Source organism: Lontra canadensis, unplaced genomic scaffold (genome assembly GCF_010015895.1).
Source record: "Lontra canadensis isolate GAN:19392208 unplaced genomic scaffold, GSC_riverotter_1.0 scaffold143, whole genome shotgun sequence".
NCBI lineage: Eukaryota > Metazoa > Chordata > Mammalia > Carnivora > Mustelidae > Lontra > Lontra canadensis.
In genome coordinates, this window is record NW_022631137.1 from 2,700,582 (window position 1) to 2,718,829 (window position 18,248).

Genomic DNA, 18,248 nt, shown 5'->3' on the forward strand with positions numbered 1-18,248 from the left:
GGAGGCAGTATGGCTCAAGTCTGAGTGGCCATCATCTTCTGGCCTGAGCACCTTCTCCTTCCGTCTCACCTCCCTGGCAGACCTACATCCTGGATGAACCCAGTCCACTTTTACCTGCAGGCCACCGGCCCCCACCCCCAGGGCCTGAGCACACTTGAGAAAGATTCACATCCATGCAGACTGGTGCCACTTACACATGCACGGGTTTCCGATTCTGCCAGACCCTCAAGGTTGCCTTGTAATCTTCCCATTTCCCTAAGAATGAATGGAGACTTGGCTGTGTCTCCATAGTTTCGGAAATCTAGCTATTTCTCAGCATTTGGAGTGTGAAATTAGGCAGATGGAACATCCAGATTTCGGACTACACTGCATCTGGAAACCGTGGCATCAAACAGACATTTGGGGCTGGTTACTATACAGCGTGTGGTCAAAGGAGGCATTAATTCCAGTCCATTCTTGATCACTAAATGCAGCCCAGCAAACCAGGAAACAGCATGAACCCTGGGGTCTTTGGCCTCAAATCCCACCCCCTCCTCTTACTCTGTGTGATCTTAAATGTAGACTTAAGACTTGGGCTTTCTAACCCATAAAATGGGCATAAAATACCTCCAAGAAATGTTTAAAGGATTCAGAGAAATAAACCATAGAGACACACCATAAGCTCTCAATAAATTATCTGATGTTTGCTCTTTAATTTCCTTAAACATAAAAACACACCCAAAACCTTGCCAACTGAATCGGAACACAGGTTTTACAAATAATTAAATGAGATCAGCACAATTTCATTGAAGCTGCTCAGACAGCTTCAGTGATAAATAAGGCAACTTTTTACAAGCGTATCTATTAGAACATTAAATTAGTCAAACATAAGGAAGCATGCAAGAAAAATACAGACTAGGAGGTGACTCCTGTTTGCAAATCAGAACACTAGAGAAATGGCCACAGATTGCAAATCATAAATTCCACTTTCCAGAAGCTCTGTTATATGTAGATACCAGAAGGCAAATAAAAGCATACTTAAAGATGGTTTGGCAATGTCTCTTAAGAAAAAAAAAAAAAAAGACGAAAATGGCATGATTTCACAGCACCAAACTCAAACAAGGGATAATATATAATATCAGACCCAAAATTTTTCAAAGGGCTGAATAATGGTTGAATAACAGCTGAATTGGAACCATTCAAGCATTAAAAAAAAAAAAGGATAAGAAAAAAAAAGATGTGACTCCTTTGGTCATGCATTAGGAATGATTCTTTCAAATACTATTTGAGTTTCAGTTAACTCGTAGATGCCCTGAGTGACAATACCACATCCCCAAGACACTTTCGAGAACAGCCTGAATCTTTGTGGGAACACATTTAGTCTAGAGCAAGTCTTCTCAACTGTGGGTAGGGAGCGGAGTGGATTTTGTCACCCCAGGGGCATTTGGCAATGTTGGGAGACATTTTTGGTTGTCATAACTGGGAACGACAGGGACGCTCCTGAATCTCCTGGACAGAGACCGGGGATGCTGCCAAGTCTCCTAGGGGCACAGGACGGTCCCCACTACAAAGAATGATTGGGCTCAAGTATCAAGAGCGCTGAGGTTAGGAAGACCTGCTCTGAAGTTAGCCAGGCTACTTCCTACTTGCATGAGCCTGCTGGGGCTCTCCAAGCCTCAGATAAGGGAGGAAATCATAGGATCTACCTCTTAGGATTGTTGAAGATTTTGATGAGATAGAAATAATAATAATAATAACACCTACCATTTACCAAGCTCTCATAATGCACCAAGCATTGTGCCAAAAGCCTGTATGTGTATTATTTGAGTCAATATTTATAACAACACTATGACAGAAGTAACACAACTAAGATGTCGCTGCTGGAGCGGGAATGGGTTTCAAACCCTGGTAGCCTATGTCTTCACCTCTTCATTCTCCATACTCACAAGTTTGGTCCACAACCTGGTATCATCAGCATCTTGCTAGAGCAAAATCTCAGGCCACATGCTAGATCAACTGAGTCCAAATCTGCATGTGAGCCAGATCCCCAAGGGATTTGTGGACATATTAAGAGTCGGAGAAGCAATATGCTGAGGACAGTGCCTGGTTCCAAAGTAAATAATAAATAAAGATTAATTAGAGGCACCTGGGTGTTTCAGTGGGTTAAAGCCTCTGCCTTCAGCTCGGGTCGTGGTCCCAGGGTCCTAGGATCGAGCCCCACATCGGGCTCCCTGCTTGGTGGGGATTCTGCTTCCCCCCTCTCTCTGCCTGCCTCTCTGCCTACTTGTGATCTCTGTCTGTCAAATTTTAAAAAAAAAAAAGATTAATCATTTGCATTGTCATCACTGTTTTTAGCCTACAGAGAGACTCATTAGAGTAAAATTCAGACTCTGAGTCATAACATATATGGATGTGGCAAATATCTCATGGAGGAACTTTGTCAACACCAAACATCCCTAAGGGTGTCAGGTCTGCCCTGCCTCTTTGAAAGACTCTATCAAAATTGATAAAAACTAGCTGTCAAAAAGGGAAGAGCCACTACACCCAATCTAGCTCTTCTGATTCTTCAGCCATTGTTCCTCCTGCAGCATCTTCTGCCTCTCTCCGTGGCTTATCTATTTCATACTAGAGTGTGAATGACTCACGGCATGTGCTGCTTCACCCAGGGGTATCTGCATAACTCAAACCATGCTTTCTGTCTCTGTTTGAAAGAAGAACTGAGAACTCTGCTGCCAAACCTCAATTGCTGAGTATGTCCTCCTCATATTAGCTGCTCTGGAGACATAGGATGGTGACATCACAAAGCACACTCTGTCTCTCTAGTATTTCCTATTTTTTAAATTATATAAATAATGCATGAGTGCATCCTCAGTATAAAATATTCAAATTATATGGAAGAAGTATATAGAGTACAAAGCAGAAGTCCTTTTCACCACTGAAGCCATAGAGTGTTCAAAGCAGAGACTCTGGACCCAGTCTACCCAGCAACACTCCTTAGTAGCTCAGTGTCCTGGAATACCTTAACTTCTCTGTGACTCAGTTTCCTCATATGCACCTCAAATGTTTGAGGATTAAATGTGACAATGCCTAAGAAATGCTTAGCTCAGATCCTGGCACACATTAGGTATTAGCCATGGCTGTTGCTCCCATTTCTTTCGAAAGGTAAGCCCTATTATCAGCTTGGTGTGCAGACTTCCAGACCCTCTGTCAAGCACCTGCCTACATATGAACCCTGAAAATATAGGTATGCCATTAGCATGAAGATGACTGCACTTGGCCTTGCTTCTGCAACTTGCTTTACAGTTGAACCAGACCATGGGGATATCTTAATATTAGTCACACAAATGTATCCCTCATTCTTTTAACAGCTCCTTTGGATGGGTGTACCTTCGTGTGTGGAACCATCCCCCTGCTGGTGGGCATTTAGGTAGTTCCCACCTTTTCCCCCACTGGAAGTAAACTGGATGTGCTGAGGCAGCCAAGCTCCAAGCATGTCAGACTTGGGAAGTGGAGCAGCCAGGAAGCAGAGCCAGGCGGAGGATGGTCTCATCAGAGTCTCTGCCAAGGACGGGAAGGATGACGACAATCTGGGGCACACTCAAAATAAATAATTGTCCTTAACCCTCTCAAAATTGGGAAGCACATCGTTAGTCACTGGCTTCCTGTCACAGCTGGTAGCTGTGCCCTTTCCCTCCCCACCAGTGCCCTCAAACTGCCCAGTGTGAGGCCATGCCCAGGCCCACAGGTTCACAGAAAACAAGGGCACCTGCTCTGTGGTAATTTCTCCCTCCTCCAAAGCCCTAAGAGTACATTCCCCAGGGAAGAGGCAAAGGAACAGAGCTTCCTCTAGCCAGCAGAGACATGAAAGACAACCCAGTACAGCAGTTCTATGACTTGGTTAACAGCAGAACACTGAAATCTTACTCAGAATCCTAATTTACAAAGCAGATAAAAGGGATGGCCCTGATTGAACAGAGCTGGGTGGTTGGAGGGGGAAATGTACAGCTTCATTTTCCCCCGAGATGCCCGTGTTCCTCCAGAAAAATTTATAAACCATTCATTCATCTGATCCTATTTGTTTTTAGATTTGGTATCTAGACCTCAGAGAGGGGAAGTTATTCACTTAAGGCCACACAGAATGTAAGTAGCAGAATCCAGGGGAGGGCTTTGGTCTCCTCACTCCTGACTCCCAGACCACTGTGCTTTCTGCTAATTTCTGCAGCTTCTCTAATACCTGTACTTGTTTAGACTTAAGTGTGAATGACTATCTCATTCAGAGCCAATTCTCTTTCCATTAGAGCCAGACTTCTCAAACCTCTAAAGCCCAAGTATAACTCACAGAATAAATAATGCAGATCTTCCTCAATGTTTCACTGACATTTTTGGATGTGGAAAGCTACACAACAACTAGGAAAAAATTATAAACACTGCTTTCTATTTAAAAAAAAAAAAAATGACAGAAATTAGGGATGCCCTGCTGGCTCAGTCAGTAGAGCATGCAACTCTTGATTTCAGGGCCATGAGTTCCAGACCCATGTTGGGCATAGAGCTTACTTGTAAAAAAAATGGCAGAAATCAGAACTGAGTGTGAAATTTACCTGGGCTTTATGATTACACTGGAAACTTCAAGTAAATCTTGCCCCTATAGTCAGACTAATCCTCCATGACACTCCTCCAGCCATGGCCCCTCATGACATGAAGCCACAATCCCCTGCCACTGAGATACTTTGGTGGAAAAGTTGAAGTCTTTAGTTCAAGGAATGACTCATTATTGACAAAAATATAGACAGCAGAGTAAGGGAGACATTTTCAATGGGGGAAAGGTCTTGTCAAGCCCCTGAAATCTCTGCTCTGCCTAACACAGAATTACAAAAGCAACATTTATTGAGCACTTACTGCATGCCCAGCACTATGCTAAATATTTCGTAAGAATGACAAGAACATTACCATTATCTCCCATTTTACAGATGACAAAATTGAGGCTCTGGAAGCACACCTGACGTAATCCCAAACAGCAAATCCACTAGAGTCTTAGAGATCCTGCTCTTACTGAAAATGTGCTTCTGCAACATTTAGTCTGTAGACCATCTCTTCTTCCTTAAAATGGCTCTCCCCTTCCGCCTTTGGCCTTGGCAACTCTCCTACCACCATCCTGCCTGCTCATCCCTGGGCTCCAGCCCTGATTCCTCTCCCAGCATTCTCATCAATGAAGGCGCCCCATATACGCACCCTCCCCTGGGAAATGAAGCCAAGAATATAGCCACACAGGTAATTCCCAACCCCATGGTCCCCTCATCTAGGCTCCTGCCTAAACTTACAACCACCTGAAAGAAATAACAGCCGCAATAAAACAGTAGCACATAAGACTTTAAGCAAGAGTAATCAATGTAAGAGTTAACAGTGTGCTCTTGGTGAAATAGACAATAAAGTGTATTATAACCTGGTAGTGGAAAATGGTAAGTTGATATTGTTACAACATGCAAAAACTAAACAAATCAACAACAACAATAAAAGACAGTACTCTTGGAGTCGACTTGCCCAGGTTGCCGCCAAGCTGTTCCCGCTCCTGGCCAGCTCTGAACTTAGACAAGTTCAGTGGCCAGTAGAGGAATTTCCACCCCACATGGCAGTTGTGGGCTTTGAGGAAGTTCAACCCCAGAACTGCTTAGCATAATGCAGGGGTGTGAAACTACAGCTGGCAGACCAAATTCACAGCTTGTTTTTGTAAATAAGGCTTTAGAACCACCATGCCCCTCAGTTTACAGATTGTCTGTGATTGCCACTGCATTACTATGACAGACTTGAGTAGCTAAGATAAGACCATATGGTCTGCAAAGCTTAAGATATTCACTCTCTGGCCCTTTATAGGAAAAGTTTGCTGATCCCTGGAATAGCGCCGACACATGATTGGTTCTTAATACACAGTGAATATTACCGTATTAGTGTTATTATTATTTGTATGCTTACTAGTATTTGCCTGGCTCTATAAGCTAAGCCGTTACATATGTTGTCTTATTTTTATCTCTCACAACACTGAATGTTGGGAAGACTTGTTACCCATTTCACAGATAAGGACCATTGCTGGGGGCTCCACATATATGCTTCACACAGTCCTCTCCTCCCTCTCCCCCCAGCTTCCCTCCAGAGCACCACCTCCCCCATCACTGTCACTGTCAGCAGCCCCAGAATCTCAAGCTGAAAGCCTTGGTTTCCTTCTTGACTCTCGCTCCTTCCATATGTCCTGGAGACTCTACAGCTGCACTCCTTGGCCACATCCACACTCTTCTTTCCACACTTACTGCCTCTCCCTAGACCAACATTTCCCAAACTGTGCTCCCCAAAACACTGGTCGCTGGAAAGAGGGTTCCATGGTCAATTAACTTTGGGAAAAACTGCATGCTATATGCTCTTCTCAAATAGTCACAATGAACATTAACATGGTAAAGGCTCTGAGAAGTCCTGCAGTGAGATCTGCCTAATTCTATGTTAACTGGACATTTAGAAGACACATACTCTGCAAAATCCTTTTTTCCCATTTAAAATCTGTTTCCACCACAGGACACAGATTGGGAACCACTGCCTGGGTCTCTCAGAATGGCCACCCCTCTGGAATTCCCGACTGGGCTCTCTGCCCTGTCAACTATTCCAAGAATTTGTAAACTTCTTCTGTAAAGGCCAAATAGTAAATATTTTGGGTTTTGTGGGCCAAGAGGCAAAACTGAGTATATTACATTGATCCTTATGTAACAAGAAAGAAAACACGTTTCCATAAAATTTTTACTGGCAGAATTCAAAACTTCATTTATGGGCACCAAAATTTAAATTTCATATAATTTCCACATGTCACAAAATATCATTCTTTTTTTTTTTTTTTATTCAACTCTAAAAAAACGTGAAAGCCCTTCTTAGCTCACAGACCATACATAAACAGGTTATGGGCAGGATTCATAGAGCAAGCTATAGTTTGCCAAGCCCTAATCTCTCATACAGCACGGATAAATCATCTCCTAAAGTCTCCTATGTTAAAACATGTTCAGAAACTTCCTTTTCCCTTCTGGAGTAAGCATCAGATTATCCCTCCAGCATTCAAAACCTCTTAACCTGGGGCACCTGGGTGGCTCAGTCATTGGCCCAGGTCATGAACCCAAGGTCCTGGGATTGGGCTCCTGTGTCTTGCTCCCTGCTCAGCAGGAAGCCTGCTTCTCCTTCTCCCACTCCCCCTGCTTATGTTCCCTCTCTCACTGTGTCTCTGTCAAACAAATAAGTAAAATCTAAAAAACAAAACAAGACAAAAAAAAAAAAAACCTCTTACCCTAACCCCCAGCCACTTCAAGAGGCTGAATGCCTGCACTTCCCCCTTCACACACATTGTGTTTTATCCAATTCAACTTGTTCATTGCTCCTCATACAAAACCCCATCCTTCTCCACACTTGTGTCTTTGCTTACGCAGTTCCCTTCACCTCGAATTCCTCCTCACATTTTCTGCACATCCACACTCTGTCTGTCCTTCAAGGACTGGTTCAAAGGCCACCTCTGCCAGGAAGCCGTCCCTGAACTCCCTAGGTGAAGCTGATATTTCCTTCCTCTCAACCCCCAGGCCTCTTTATCTCTGTATCACAGGAGACACAGGTCATTACTGATCTAAAACTGTGGATATAGGTCTCTCTGACCGAGTAAACTGTGTATGCCATGACACCTTGAAGCTGCAAAAAAATAGGCACCCACAAGTAATGCCAAAGCCTTATTATGAAGCTTTATCTTGACAGATGTGTCCCGGTCTGTGGACAGCTATATATGCTATTTTATCCATTAAAAGCATGCCATGAGAAAGGTCATATCACTGTGTTCAAGGTGGGAAAGAAAATTTTCCTGGTGAGAAGCTTCCCATTTCACCAACCTACTGTGAACTCTAGTTCATACTGAAGGAGGTCACACAGGCCCAAATAACAGTGAATTAAATATAATGGAAGTTTGTCTTTCACATAAGAGCCGGGGCATAAGAGTCCATGACCAATGTGACATAGGGGACATGCTTCTTCCCCAAATTCTAGAACCCTTGCCATGTGACCAAGATGGATCATGACAAGCCTACTTTCCATGAGAAGGATGGAGCAAAGGGAGAAGATTGGGATATGCCTTCCTTTTACATCAACCATCCAGAACGTGCACACACTCCCCTGCTTATAACCCCCAACCAGCACTTAGCTGCATGACCACGCTTGGCTGCAGAGGAGACAAATGTATTTGTTTTCTAGGGTTGCCATAACAAAGTGCCACAGATGGAGTGAATTAAATAACAGAAAGTATTTTCTCACAATTCTGGAGGGCTGAGATCAAGGACTGGCAGGTTTGACTTCTTCTGAGGCCTCTCTCCTTGGCTTGCAGATGGCCACCTTCTCAGTGTGTCCTCATGTTGGCCTCGTTCTTCCACATGCATCCTTGGTGTTTCTCTTGCATCCAAATTTCCTCCTCTTATAAGGACACCAGCCATGTTGGATTAGGGTCCATCCTGATGGAAGCCTTAAAGGTCCTATCTCCAAACATAGTCACATACTGAGATGCTAGGAATAGAGCATCGACTTACGGATTTGGAGAGACAATGCCATCCAAAACAGCAGATAATGAATATGGTCTTGATCCTGGGAAGTCATGCACCCACTAAAAATTGGGGGCCAAAGGGATTTATGAGAAGGGGAGGATGGACCTGGAGGTCAATTAGCATCTTTGCTCCAGGCAGTGTCTTCTCCTAGTTCATGTCATCCATAATTCATAGCATCTGACACAAAGGAGGTACTCAAATATTTGAATAACTAAGGAAAGGGAAAGAAAATAGAAACTCATGTAAGTGCCCTCTCAGTCTTGAGCTCAGGACTTGGTCTGTTGCAGATCTGGTTCTCCATGGTTAGGCTGTGTTGAAAAGAGAGAACACAGCTGGACTATTTCCACATTTTGCAGAAGTGACACTGGGAGCGTGACCTGCAGAGTTTAGATTCTCCAAGTGGGCAGGAGTGTACTGAGCAGTAGTTTCATCGATTGTGTTCCCTGCTATCTCCATAGCACATAGAACAGTGCCCAGCCTGTAGTAAGTGTTCAATAAATGGAATGAATGTATAAAATGAAGCCAACAGGAGGAAACCATATCCAAGTTCAGGGCTGCATGGATAGGAAACTATTCCAAACTGCCCATGATCCTGTCATGCTGTTTTTCCTCTTATTTACAGCCATCTATATTCCATTATTTGAAAGAATAGCTCCTATAGAGCAGGACTATCTCCCTAATTAGAAGATAAGGTAAGATATAAGGGAAGGAAAAGGGTGACTCCAACCAAACACAATGTTCTGACTGAGACCCACCTGTTTACCTAGGTGTGCTCTGAAAATATCTGTAGCTCTTTTAAAGGGTCCTGAAGTAGTTTCGCCCACCTTACCGGGGTGGGGGTTGAGGGAGGGATTTTGCCACAAGGTTAGGAGCATGGCTTCTCAGCAGTAGCACCTTTTTTTAAAAGTAGGTTCCACACCCAGTATGGAGCCCAAAACAGGGCCCAGCCATGACCCTGAGATCAAGACCTGAGTTGAGATCAAGAATCGGACACCTAACCAACTGAACCACATAGGCACCCCTCAGCATTAGGATTTTCTAAAGGTATAAATATGCAGGTGTATTCCTGAACATTCTGTGCCTCAGTTTCCCTCTTTATAAAAGGGAGGATCGCAGCATATACCATAAGAGTACCCACAGTGTTGAAGAAAGCCATCCATGAGGACACTCCAGCACAGTGTCTGGCACTCTGTCGGTCCTCTGTAAATGCTGTGATCAGGGGAAGCACATCTATCTGTAAGCTGCCTGTCCCCAGTTATTCCAAGGATCTTTATAGACCTTACAAGGATAAAGAAGGCTGGGATAGAGATGGAAACGTGGTTCACTTAAAATTGTAAAACCCCTGTGTTCCTTGTTTCTTCACTGCTCTTGAGAATATGCAAAAAACATAAACTGAAGTTACAGCAGAAAGAATTGAGGGTAGAGGCAAAGGAACTCCTCCTGGCACGTATTATGTAAAAACTGGAGTGAACTGCCATGGGATGGCCTTTCTTGACAAGACAGCATGTGTGGAGGTCAGGAATGGATGAGAAGAGCCCAGAAGACCCTGGATTATATATTTAAAGGGAAGGAATCCATGCCGCGGCCTCCTGCTTAGAGAGGTCCCCATGAAACCATACCACCAAGGGCCAACCTCTTCCTGCCCCCTTCAAAGGCCAGAATTCTTTGAAGGATGGCATTTGTGCTTTCGTCTCTTAAATGGAGTTCAGAAACGTGCATGATGGTGAGAGTTTTACAAAACCATGTACTGCAGCTCATTAAATCACCGAAGATAAAAGCTAAGCAAGAGCTGCTGAATTAGATTACCCAATACGGAGGAAGCATACTTTCACCTAAAGTTCCCCTAAATAGATGTTATTTTACCTTGCTGTAAAGGTAGGCAATTTGCTTTATTACCCTTTACTCAAGAAAAACAAGGAAGGAAGGGGGGGGAGTGCGAACCCACATCGGTCAGTTGCCTCCACATTGCAAAGCAATTCTTATCAGCATTAATATTGCAACAGCTAAGGAGAAGAAATTGGGAGGTTTTCCTTGTACAAGAACAGAGCTGAGATGAAAATGCAGTCGCAAGCGTAAAGAAAGTTATTATGAAATCTGTTCAAGCCTCATGTTTCTCCAATGATTCAAGATAATCACATTAGCAGCTTCAAACATTATGCAGTGACATCATTCAAACAGATAGCTCCCAGAGGTTGGGTATGAGACCAGGGAATTGCCATCTGTCATACGTTTATGACAAATCTAATGGTCTGACCTGATTTGTTACCAGTTGAAGCTCATGTGGGTCTCTCTGACTGTGGCCAACTTTCTCATTTAATGATCCTCCTTGCTTTAGAAGGACCCTTATGAAACCCATACATCTCATTGGAATAAGAAATGGGGAACTCCTATAAGCCAAGGTCAAATGAGTGAGGTGTGGATCTTCTTGTTGTCCAGGGTTCTATCAAAGAGCATGTGGGGAAAAAACAAACAAACAAACAAACAAAAAAAAACCCTCTCCTTATTTCAGACTGATTTAAACCTCACTAGACTGGAGGTTGAGTATTACAACTAAGGAAACAAGCAGATCCAAGTTTTAGACCCTGCTGCGCTACTTTCTGTATGTGGGACCCTGCTTATCAGCAACATCAAGATATTAACAGTCTCTAACTCGTGGGGCGGTCAAGAGAATTAACTGAAATAATGTATATAACTATTTAGCATGATGCTTGGCACAGAGCAGGCATGTAATAGATGTTAGCTAGGCTGTAATTATTCCTTGTATAAGATTTGAAATATTATAGAAGCATCTATCAGGGAGGGTTTACAAAAATCTAATAGTCCAAAGATACTATTGATTTCACCCTGGGTTCTTTCTTCCCCCTCCCCATCCCACCGTCCATGTAGCAGATGTCCTTGAAACCCATACCCCTCAGGCAAACTCACCAGTCACCAGAAGCTTCGGGTGACAGCTCCCCCCAACACCAGCAGATCCCTACACCAAGCACCTGCATCTCTCTGCCTGGGAGAATGCTTCAGCCACAGGAGAATGCTCAGCCTGTGTCCTGGATAGGCTGGGAGTTACAGAGAGTGACACCTCCCCGGAGTGACCCTCAACCAGTGAGAGATGAGAACCAATGGACATCAGATGGGAAAACTCTTAAGAGTGTTCTGTGTCACTTGTACCCCCTCCAGGAGCCCTACTGATTGAGCACCCTTAACTTACACCTTCCTTCCTTCCTTCCTTCTTTCCCCATCCCTCTTCCCCTCTCTTTCATCATGAGATCACCCCAAATAAACCCTTCCCCTAAACCCTCATCACAGAGAGTCTGCTTTTTGAGGAATCCAAATCAACACAATCCAAATGAACCTTCCTCTTCCTTGGCATCTACCCAGCTTCTTATAGGACCCCATCAGTCAACATGGCATAATGCAGGGACTTCAGGAAGTAGCATTGACAGACAGACTGGGTTCAAATCCCAACTCTGCCACTTACCAGTTGTATAAGTAAGTTAATTGCCCTCTCTCTGGGCCTCCACACTCCCACTGAAAAGCAATATCTACCTCATAGCCTTTTTAGTGAGGATGCTGACATGAAGCAGGCTCATTCTTTGGAGTCTTTATAGCTAGTTGGAGTTTCCTAAGGAGAAGTAAGTACCGAAGGTTTCCAGAGCTGCCTGGAGAACATGAATGCTTGGTAGCAAGGGAATGAGTTCCAAAAAGTAGAATTTCAAGGATTTGTTGGGGAGATATTTTTAGATAGAGAATGAAGTGACTATCATCATATACAACAAAACTTTCTCTAGGAACATAAAATGCTGGTCCTACTGCCAGACCCTTGGCACTGGGGGCCAAAGAAGCTGGTTCCTTGGCCAAGACCATACTTGCCATTGGCAGCCTATAATTGGAACTAGAATATTTCCTAGGTATTGCCAAGTCAATCAGCGACCAGTTTGTTTTTTTTTCCTAGAAAATGAGTGACAGCTGCACAACTTTTCAGTTGTCAAGAGAAGGAAGGAAAAAAGCACAATGGCTCTCTGCTTTCCCTGTTCACCCTAGAGGCTTACTGGTACATTCACATCTCAAACCAGCACAAATTCAAGTAAAACCTAGCACTCAGCTGGAACTTCTAAGAGGAATTATCCCTAAAAATGTGAAGGAAACTTAAAAATTAATGAAGCTATGGGCAACCTGAGCACTGACATTTTTCAAAACATCCTCCAATGCCTTCCTAATTAAAGGAATCAGGCAGCTGTTTTCCACTTCTGGTATCCTGAGTCGGGGAATTCCTGAGGGAGGGAGTAAAGAACTACCAGCTCTAAGTTGGTTTTTCCTTCTCTTGGAAAAATCAACAATTCAGTTCTGAGTTCGGTTTTGGATTCTAGATGAAGGCTCCTACCAGGATGGCAAAGGAGACAATTTGAGAGCTGTGATTCCAGGGGAGAGCTCTGTCGGCCTGTGTGGCCCACTTGAGCAAACACTTTCGAGGAGAAATGAGTGGACAGACTCATCAAAGCAATCAAGAGGTGAAGTACCTTGGGGGCCCCCAGCAGCCCAGGGGAGATACCCCTGCTTCTTCTGGTCCTGGTGAAATAGCAATTAGAGAGACGAGGCCCGTGTATATAAGAAGAGCCACAATTCAGCAGTACAATCCTAGTTGTGAGGGTTGGGAAAGGTCAGATCAGCTAAGACCCAAAGAGTGAGGAATTTTCCAGGTAAAGGAGAAAAGGGAAGAATGTTCCAAACAGAGGAAAGAAGCTATGTAGAAGCCCTGAATTCCATGGTACTTTTAAGGAATTAAAAGGTTCTTGTGTCTGAAGCTGGACAGAGAGACAAAATTAAACAAGATAAATTTTGAAACATACCTGCACATAGTAGATTCTCAATATTAACTGAGATATTAACTGTGGTGGTGTCTTTACTAGATCTGCGAATGAAGTGCTACACTGCCATTATTCACCTGCTGTTGAAACTACTCTCAGAATGGTCAGGTGATGTCTGCGGTCATTCATGAACTGCGTGTTGTAAAAAGACCCATCCTTCAGACCTAGAAGGACCTTCTCTGTGCCTTGGTGGCCTCTCTAGCTCTGCGTGAAGACATGCAGGCTCACCTGAGAGTGACTCACCTGTGTGCAGACTAAGCAAGGAAACAGCCTGGCACAAAGCAGAGGAGCCCTGCAGGTAACTAGGATTGTCCTTCTTGGCCAAGAGTTCGGCCACCATTTACCTTCATTCCAACCCGGGGCCAGCCCTGCTGGTGTGAAATCTGCAAAGTCACACAGGGCTCCACACTCAGTGCTCTGCTGTTGCCACCTTGAAATTCTTAATTTTTTAAGAAGAGGCCTCGCATTTGATTTTGCAGGCCCTGCAAATTACTCAGCTTGCCCCTGCCCCACCCCAAGCAGTTATTCAAAGTGTATCCTTTCTAGTAGTCCCTGACAGCCCCTTTAACAGGAGAAATAATGGACAAAAGAACAAAGCTGTTTCCTTCTAGTAATACCTCTGGGGCTGTTTTATAACCTGGCCTTCTGGGCAGCTACCCAGTTGGCCCATTCCTTAACCTATTTCTGGGGCCAAGAACTGCTGGGATCCCTGATCAAACTGTACTCATGTTTATAGCTCTTCTTTTTCACCATGTTAGGCAAACTGGCAGCAACAGAAGACAGGAACACATTACCAAAAAGAGCAATACTGCTGGACCTAGACAGACTTGGGTGCAAATCCCAACCCTGCCTTTGACCTCCAGGGTGACCTTAAGTAAGACACTTAACCCCTCCCTGAGCTTCCATTTCCTCTAAATCTCTAAACCTAAAAAGATAATAGAGCCACGGTGGTGGAGAACATGGATAGAGTTCTGTATACAGTAAGCACTCTGTGTTAGCTACTGGCCTTTCTCTCCCTGCCCTCTGTGCAATCTTGGTATGGCTATCAGTCAGAGTACACACCTCCGGACTACAGAAGCCAAAAAGGGCTCTGGATGTTTCTGCAGGTCTCCCCTTTGAAGTGCTTGTATTACTGGGAAAGCAGATTCATGATATAAACTAAGCCAATCATACTCTTTCCTAAACTCAGCTGGGACAGCAAAGGTGGCAGATTTTCATTAAATTCTTTATCGGTTGATTCCAGACAAGCCTGTTGAACAATATCAGCTGTTGAGATCCTTTGGAGCTGTCTGGTTCTCCAGCTTTCCCTTCAACCCTGAGAGTTCCCCTACATCCTCCCAATAAGCCCCCTTTCTTGCTTATGTTAGTCATAGCACCTTCTCTGGTTTGCAGACAGAGATTCTAACTCACCACACCGTTCTTGGGGGGGAAGTGTGGGCAGACATCCAGATTTTTAACTCATTCAGGTCATCAGACCTAGCCCAGGGCAGCACAAAGTTGATTACTGATGCAAAGAGGGATACACTCTCTCCTAGCACCTGTGCAGGTGGGAGACGTGTGTGTACCCAACCCAAAGGAAAGCTCCTGGCAAGCCATCTAGCCCAGAGCCTTTCCTCCCACAGGAAAATACTTGTGCATTCAGTCTTGAGCTGCAGAATGCAGAAAACAGACAGAGCTGCCTGGCTGATGTGCTCCCCAAGCAGAGGGGCCCTCAGGTCTGTAGCACTGATCTCAGAAGGGGTCTGTCCTCTAATTATCCCTTGCCCTCCGGCCTTCCCACAGCATGTCAGCAGTACATGAGCTGGCCAGGTGGAGACCTCCCTAGGCCTGCTGTGTCTGCAGATGGAGGAGGCAGCTGCAGATGTGGAATGATTAGGAGGCAATGGGGCAACATCCACAACCGCCCCTGCCCCCACAGGAGCGATTTGTTTTGCAGGACAGTATTTACTTGATCCCTCTGCAGAGTCCTGTAAACAGGCAGAAACCCATGAGAGATCATCTTACTAACCTTTAATGTAAATTTTAGATTGCTTTCCCACTGGAACAATGACTCTCTAGGAGAACAGAGAATATTCAAAAAACATCAAATGTGAGAATCAAAAACCCTTTAGAGATCATCCATTCCAGCATCCCCATTTTACAGGTGAGAAAACAGGCCCAGAGAGGAAATTGTTTACTCAAGATCCCTGTTAGGGGTTGAATTGTGTGTCCCACCCCCCCACCTCACAAATTCCTGTTTTAAAGTCCTAACCCCCAGTACTTCAGAATATAACCTTATTTGAAAATAGGGTCATGACAGACATAATTAGTTTAGATGGGTCATACTGTAGCAGGGTGGGCTCTAATTAAGTATGACTGATGTCCTAGTAAAAAGAGGAAACTTGGAGACAGAGAAGCACACAGAGAGAATGACGTGTGATGATGAAGGCAGAGATCAAGGTAATGCTTCTACAGTCAATGGATGCCAAAGATGGCCAGCAAACCACCAGAGCTAGGGAGAGGCATGGAACAGATTCTCCCTCATGGCCCTCAGAAGTAATCCACCCTGCCAGCACTGTGACCTTGGACTTCCAGCATAAATTTCTGTTGTTTCAGCTACTCACTTTGTGGCTATCCTAGGAAACCAACAAAGTCCTCTAGCAATTTGTAATGTATTCTAAACTCATTATTATTTTTTATTGCCATTTTATGGGGTATATATCCTATTTCATTCCTTCAAGGGTTTCAAACAGCATTTAAATAAGAGATGAAAAAAATACATATTAAGTAAGAAACAAGAAAAAAATTTAAAAAGAAGTAAGTCAAGAACAGAGGGTAGAATGAGACCCACAAACTCACACTCAACCACTACATAAACCACAAATTGGGCTGTAAGTTTCCTACTAGGCAAAACCAAAATAAAAATATAATCAAGCAAGGAACTCTTTCTTAGCGCTGAACAATAAAGACACAGGATCCTGAGAAATGTAACAGATCAAAGACTCAACAGCAACCCTGTAACAAATAGAGTAATAATTTTATAAGGTAAGAAACTCAGCTAGAAAGTCATTGCTGGAGCTGAGACTTGCCCTCAGGACTAATGCATTCCATGGATGTTCTTTCTTTTATTTATTTTCTTTTTTTTAAAGATTTTATTTATCAGAGAGAGAGAGACCGCGCGCGCACGGGAGAACACAAGCAGGCAGAGGCAGAGAGAGAAGCAGGCTCCCCACTGAGCAAGGAGCCCACTGTGGGACTTGATCCCAGGACCCACTAAACCACCCAGGCGTCCCTGTTCTTTCTTTTATTCACTCAACAAACCTGTCTTGACTGCCACCTCTATGCACGGTGCAGGGGACTCAATGATGACCAGGATACAACCTGGCTGCAAGAGGCCCACAACATGGTCTCTGGAACCTAGTTAGGGAGGCATACATAAAAACAATTATCATGTCCCGAGACAACAGCTGTGGGTCCCTGACCCCAGCACAGAACTCCCACCAACTACATTGTGGTTAGGAATCTTGACTTCAAGTAATAGAAATTCCCTGTGGTAGCTTAAGGAAAAGTGGCAAGTTCAGCTAAGGATACAGATGCACCCTATGTCTGACAGAATCCAAGGACAGGGATGCTGCCAGACTGTATGACTGGGCTGGAACAAAAGACTAGGGTGTGGTCCATTTCCACAAGATCCCAGGGGGCTCATATGCACTGCTATGGGAAATCCAGAAGTTCTCTCTTAGATCTGAACATGTGCCTCATTCTTCTCTCTCCCTGTAGGCTGCTTTCTTCTGGTATTTTTTTTTTCCATCTACAACACAGAAACCATGGTTACTCAGCACCTGCCTACATCTCAGAGTAAGATACAGCTCCCTGTTTCTCAGTCCCAATTCTGAATCACTGGTAGAGGCCTTGATTGGTCAGGTGCTCAATCCTTGGATCAATCAGCTGTGGTCAAGGAACATGACCACATAGAACAAACTGGCTGCTGGGAAGCCAACCACTGTATCTTGTGGCAACTTGGGGAAGGTGAAGTTCCCAGGAAAAGGAAGAGCTTAGACAGACACCCAAGAGGTACACAATAAATGCTCATCCGTGGTAGCAGGGCATGGTGGTAAAAAGCACAGGAGTTGTGTGGCCTTGGGCAAGTTACTGAAACCACAGCCTCAGTTTCTTCATCTGTTAGATGGCAATAAGTAATAGGATCTACTTCATAGTGTACCAGTGAAGCTTGAATGAGATCATGCACAGAAGACAGTTAGACAATGCCTAGTAACAAAGCAATCACTCAATAAATATCAACTATCATTATTACCACTGATGATGAAGGCAATGATGATGACCTCTAGACAGCATCAGTATAAGCAAGCCACTCAATTTCCTCCTTAACAGGTCTGGTGATTTCTATGGAAATCCAGACCATGGTCTTTGAATTCATCTTATGGTACTTGTTATGTTTGTCATTTTCAACCATAACTTTGACTGATACCATTAATTCCCTTTTGGTGTTCATTCATCCATTCAACACTCAAGTACGCTCAGCATAGTTACTCTGTGCCTGACACCATGCCAGGGACTGGGGACATAACAAAGGGACAAAAGTCCTGCTCTAGAGAAACTGATGATCCAAATGCATTCTTTCCCCAAAGCCTAGGGAACACTCAACCACTGGTCCTAGAGAGGACTTTATGAAGGTGATTTTAAGGAGACATAAGCCTGGCATTAAATGACATTGAGTTGCAATGAGAGCTATCCCTATAGAGTTTCTTACTGTTGTAACAAATCGCTACAAACTCATTGGCTTAAACCAATAGAAATATATTCTCTC

General features: G+C 44.1%; 1 protein-coding gene across 10 annotated transcripts in view; it reads right to left on the reverse strand.

Moving 5' to 3' along the window:
- Positions 1 to 18,248, reverse strand: part of RBFOX1 (RNA binding fox-1 homolog 1) — a 2,042,166-nt gene that overhangs the window by 1,941,550 nt on the left and 82,368 nt on the right. The window lies entirely within an intron of this gene.